This window comes from Macaca nemestrina, chromosome 5 (assembly GCF_043159975.1).
Source record: "Macaca nemestrina isolate mMacNem1 chromosome 5, mMacNem.hap1, whole genome shotgun sequence".
Lineage (NCBI taxonomy): Eukaryota > Metazoa > Chordata > Mammalia > Primates > Cercopithecidae > Macaca > Macaca nemestrina.
The window spans coordinates 106,606,041-106,612,040 of NC_092129.1; positions in this window are offsets into that span (position 1 = coordinate 106,606,041).

Consider the following 6,000-nt stretch of genomic DNA (forward strand, 5'->3'; position numbering starts at 1 on the left):
TCTCTTGGCAAATGTACTTTGATTTTGCTACCATAAATGTGGAAATGCATGTTTATAAAATAGAAAGTAATTTTCTTAAAAGTAGATACCATAATTCCTGTATAAATGCAAGTCTTTATAAAAGTCAACATTTTCTTCAGTTTGGAATTATTCAGCTATGAAGATATTGTTAAACTCAAATAATTGGAACTCAGAACCTACTCCGTGAAAGGTACAAGAATGGATAAAAGTTGAACAAGTCATTTCTCTGTCAGCAGAGCACCTATTGTCTGGGAAAGAAAAAGGCAGATACAGAAATAGGGACAGAACAAGACCCACTGCACCAATACAGTGTTGTGTGGATGTAAAGGAAAAAGGTGGCCATTGTAGAAGGTACTTTAAAGATGAGTGGAATTTCTGTCTGCAGATCGTGAGGATGCAGGGTGAGACTATTCAGGGTGTGTGAGGAGAACAGCAAGGAGTTGGTTTTACTTCAGAAAGGAATATGAGGGGACTAGTAGAGGACAATGTGAAAAAGTAGGTTTGAATGAATACCAACAAAGGACTTTCACTGGGTTATCTGCTCAGCTCCTTGGGATTTCTGCTCCTTTCCTCTGATCCTAGAAGTTGTAAGGGTCCCCAAAGCCCTGGACATACAGCAGGACCTAACCCTCTGACCACAGCTTATTGATCTAGGAGTGAGCACCTGAGCCAAGCAAGGCCAAGCAACATTTCTACCCTAAAGATTCAGAATTGGAACTGGGAAAACAAGAGAGCTTGAATTTGTGACATGGAAGCTCAGAGCTTCCAACATGAGAATCAGAGAAGCTGAAGAAGCTAGTCGGTAGAAAGAGAACAACAGATAATTTGTAAAAAAGAGTTGGAGATAATAGCTCTAAGTTTTAGAAAGAGTCCTGACAATACTGTCATCTAAGGGTCCGCAAACTATGACCTGCGTATCAAATGCACATGGCTGCCTGTTTTGTAAATAAAGTTTTACTGAAACACGTTCCTCTTGGTATTGTCTATGGTAGACTGACAGAGGTCATATGGCCCACAAAGCCTAATACATTTACATCTGGCCTTTACAGAAAAAGTTTGCCAATCTCTGATCCTGTTCAACCTGTTCCTATATCCCTGCTCTTGAGGGCTGTGTAATATCTCTGTATCTGTAAGTTCCTCATCTTGCTTAAGCCACCTGAAATAGGTTTTGTTTCATGGAACAAAAAGTGCCCTGAGAAGTTCATAAGCAGTCTGTGTCCAAATGTATTCTGAGGAACAGAAGGATATTGTCGGAACTATACTTCAAGAAGAATCCTCTATTTTTTCCACCCTGAATGAAAAGGTTCACCTTTCGACCTTGTATGCAGGAGAAAATGTGTTAGCAATCCAGTAAAACAGCAAGGCCATTATGGAGGTGAGACCCAGAGTCAGTAAACAAAGTGGAAGAGTAACTGAGAGCAGAACGCAATCTAGGATGTAGGCTAGAGGTCCAAGATCAACACCAGGTTATCAGACCACAGAGAGTATTAGATGCCAATCTTACACATAAGGTCTACAGATAGAGCGGGTAGTCAAAACTGAAAGATAAGACTAAGAAAATCGAGCAGGTCATTAGGCTTGAAGAAAGTGGCTCCTGTGTTGCCTAGGACTTTATCGCCTTTCCAAGTCCTGATAGACCACATGGCTAGAATGTTTTAAAGTAGGGGTTCTTGACCATTTTTTTGTGTGGGAGTAAGAGGAGTGCCAAGGACCCTTTAGTAGTCTGATGAAATCTATCGGTGGTTTCTCAAAAAAAAAGTTTCTAAATATAGAAAATTTGAAAGTATAAGATTACAAAGGAACTGTATTGCAAAACAATTACCAAAATGTTAAAATTTTGACATGATAATGTGTATGATTCTTTATTAATGTATTAAATATTAAGATTGAGTGGTGGATCAAATGGCCGTCGTGATTTTGAAGTAGTAAAGGGAAAAGATAAAATTTTGAGATATTTCCAATAATTGGAAAATATGAAAATGCCTATGATTTCTATTGGTAGCAAAGTCACAGTGTTACTGCTCTTACAAAGGCTTATTAACTACATTCATAATTGAAGGAATTGGTAAATTTCAGTTAGAGTTTAGTGAAAAGATAAAGATGTGAATTTTTTTTCTCATTCAAGTCCATGAACCCCCTAAATTCTATCAAGTCCCTTTAGGCTGGGGGTGAGGGGAGATCCAAGAACCCCAAGTTAAGAAATCATGAGGCCGGGCGCGATGGCTCAAGCCTGTAATCCCAGCACTTTGGGAGGCCGAGACGGGCGGATCACGAGGTCAGGAGATTGAGACCAGCCTGGCTAACACGGTGAAACCCCATCTCTACTAAAAAATACAAAAAACTAGCCGGGCGAGCTGGCGGACGCCTGTAGTCCCAGCTACTCGGGAGGCTGAGGCAGGAGAATGGCGTAAACCCGGGAGGCGGAGCTTGCAGTGAGCTGAGATCCGGCCACTGCACTCTAGCCTGGGCGACAGAGCGAGACTCCGTCTCAAAAAAAAAAAAAAAAAAAAAAGAAATCATGATGTCGGCCGGGCACGGTGGCTCAAGCCTGTAATCCCAGCACTTTGGGAGGCCGAGACGGGCGGATCACGAGGTCACAAGATCAAGACCATCCTAGCTAACATGGTGAAACCCCGTCTCTACTAAAAAAATACAAAAAACTAGCCGGGCGAGGTGGCGGGCGCCTGTAGTCCCAGCTACTCCGGAGGCTGAGGCAGGAGAATGGCGTGAACCCGGGAGGCGGAGCTTGCAGTGAGCTGAAATCTGGCCACTGCACTCCAGCCTGGGCGACAGAGCAAGACTCCGTCTCAAAAAAAAAAAAAAAAAAAAAAAGAAATCATGATGTCTGACTATATCTAAATCTACAGAAGCCTATTATTTTGCCTAAGAAGAAAATATGGAAAGAGACAAGGAGCCATGAAGAGTCCCTTGGAGATCTCCTACATTTAAGAATTGGAAGAAGAACAAGGAATTAAAAATAGTAGAGGAGCAACCAGAACAGTACAAAACTGAAAGAGTATACTGTCACAGAAACCAAGAGAAGAATTTTAAGTTTCAAAATGTAGAGACTATCTAAGAATGTTAGCCTGAAAGTCAAGAAAGATTATATTGAAAATAGAGACTTTCCTTGGGCAAATTTCATCACCTCCATAAGCCTCAAGTTTCTTGTCTATAAACTGGGTATAAATAATGGCTATCAATCAATATTCTAATGAGAATTAACTACCCTTGGGATATTATTTAAGTTATGCTGTATAGTGCCTGTCAACCCACAGCCCTTCTAGAGGGAAGTCTCAGGCTACCTGGTCACAGATATTTGGAATATTTGGACCATATTTGTGTACTTCCCCCGGCATGACCTATTGCAGCTTGTAATTTGCAACATATGTGACCAGGTTGGAAAATACATGCAGGTCCTTCAAATTCCTCTTTTAGGAATTTATAGTTAGAAAATTTAAAGACTAAGGCAGTTAGCAATAGAACAAAGGGAGATGGTGTGAGGCTGGGATAGGGTTGGGATGAGAAGCTTTGAGCAAGTTAAGGCAATTAAGGGACTGAAATGAGTAAAAAGAGGAAGCTAGTCTGTGGCCCAGGGAAATGGAGTCATTATGTGGTGAGAAGCTGAGACACTAACAAGGAGGATCACAGTTGTCTTGCTTCCAGTCTTAGTTTTCATGAATTCAAGTCTGCCGTGGTTCCTGCCCTTGAGTTGCTGTTTCATAATCCCCCTCCTTTATCTTGAGCTACTTTAAGTGGGTCTATTTTCTTTCAACTATTAAATCCTGACCAGAATACCTATGTAAAGCGTGGGTAGTAAATCATGCTTCTTTTATTTTATTTTATTTTATTTATTTTTTTTTTTTTTGAGACGGAGTCTCGCTCTGTCGCCCAGGCTGGAGTGCAGTGGCCGGATCTCAGCTCACTGCAAGCTCCGCCTCCCGGGTTCACGCCATTCTCCTGCCTCAGCCTCCCGAGTAGCTGGGACTACAGGCGCCCACAACCGCGCCCGGCTAATTTTTTGTATTTTTAGTAGAGACGGGGTTTCACCGTGGTCTCGATCTCCTGACCTTGTGATCCGCCCGCCTCGGCCTCCCAAAGTGCTGGGATTACAGGCGTGAGCCACCGCGCCCGGCCAAATCATGCTTCTTTAGGGGTCAGGCAGGTGACACTGATTAGGGAGGTGAGGAAGATCCAAGTGCAAATATATTCACTTCATGCAAAGGGTGGGCACCATGAGGACTGTAGCTGAAGTATTCTGGTTTTTGAATGCTGGCTTGATTTTTAAAAACTGAGCCCAGTAAACTCAGGTTTGCTCACTAAACTCACCATCTACAGGCACAGCCCTGTGGTCCTCCAGGTTTCTCTCTCCATTGTAAAGCACTGAGCCCAGAGTTTGGCACCCAATAAATCCACAAGAAGCACTAGCTGTTATCATGGTAATAGTTTATTATCATTGCTGACCTTTGTGAGAGCACTTCCATTAGAGAAGTGGAGACAGAAGCCAGATTGCAGTGTCTTGAGGACTGGAACCTGATGAGGTAATAGAGGCAATGATACATCTTTCATCTCTCCTCTTTGGAAATTTGATGGTAGAGGGAGAGAGCAAGGGCAGAAGCTATAAAGGAAATCAGGTAACATAAATATCCTTCATTAAGGTTTATCTACAAATTAAATAAAGAGTTCTTTTAAACAGTTTGAAGTCTCAACCATCCCAATTCTATTTTTATTTATTTACTTATTTAGAGACAGAGTGTTGCTATGTTGCCCAGGCTGTTCTTGAACTCCTGGCCTCAAGCAATCCTCCTGCCTCAGCCTCCCAAAGTGCTAGGATTACAGGTGTCAGCCAGCACATCTGGCCCAGATTTTAATTTTAGAATAGAATTGAATCTGACCAATAATTTTGTTCTGTTAGGGCTGCCCCGTTCTTAACAGCTCTTAAACTAATATTACCTGGCTTCCCAAGGATTTAACTTTTTAAGGGACTTCACAGTGCCCACACCATGCTTGTCACAATCACTTTCCAATTCAAAGTGGTTGTTCCTTCAAAAACTGAGTCAGCACCTTTGGCTGTCAGTGGGTGATAGATTTGTGGGAGAGGAGGTTAAGGGAAGGGGTAGGCCAGAGGGGTTAAAGAATGGGAAGCTATACCTGCGTTAATGTCACAGCTATATGACATTAGGCAGCTGGTTTAACTTGCCAATACCTCATCTTCCTTACCTTCCTGGTTGTTGCAGGGCTTAATAGAGATGATGTATGTACAGTGCTTTTTGACACCATGCCTGGCACATAGTTAGGACTCCATAAATGTTATCTATTATTAATCATGCAAAGTAAATCAGGAAAGGGCCTGCATTTGCACAAAGCATATAAATCCTATAAATATTCGTTTCATGTGTGTGATTTTAACTTTCTAAATAACAAGTATCTGGTTTTGTATAAGCCTCTTTATACAGTGCTATGTTCAATTAAAGTACTTAACAAATTCTTTTCGATGTTATTGAAGTTTAGAGGCCATAATTAAGATAAAAAGAATATTTGTGAAATGAAGCAGCAATAAAGTCAAATAATGCAGCTTGAATTTCATAAAAAGAGAACTTATCTACTGTTTTATGTTGTTTCATCAGGCCAATTCTGTCTATTCTTGATCAAATAAAATTTTAATTATCAGGAACCATACTAACCAATTCCTGAATTAAATGGAACTTTCAACATTCATGATTAAGGAATGGAGGTAAATTGTGTGTGTGTGTGCGTGGGTGTGTGTATGTATATGTGTGTATATATGTGTGTGTGTGTATATATGTGCGTGTGTGTGTGTGTGTGTGCGCGCGCGTATATGTATTTTAATAGAGACAGGGTCTTGCTCTGTTGCTCAGTTTGGAGTGTAGCGGTGCGAACACAGATCACTACAGCCTTGACCTTCAGGGCTCAAGAGATCCTCCCACCTCAGCTCCCTGAGTAGCTGGAAATACAAGCATG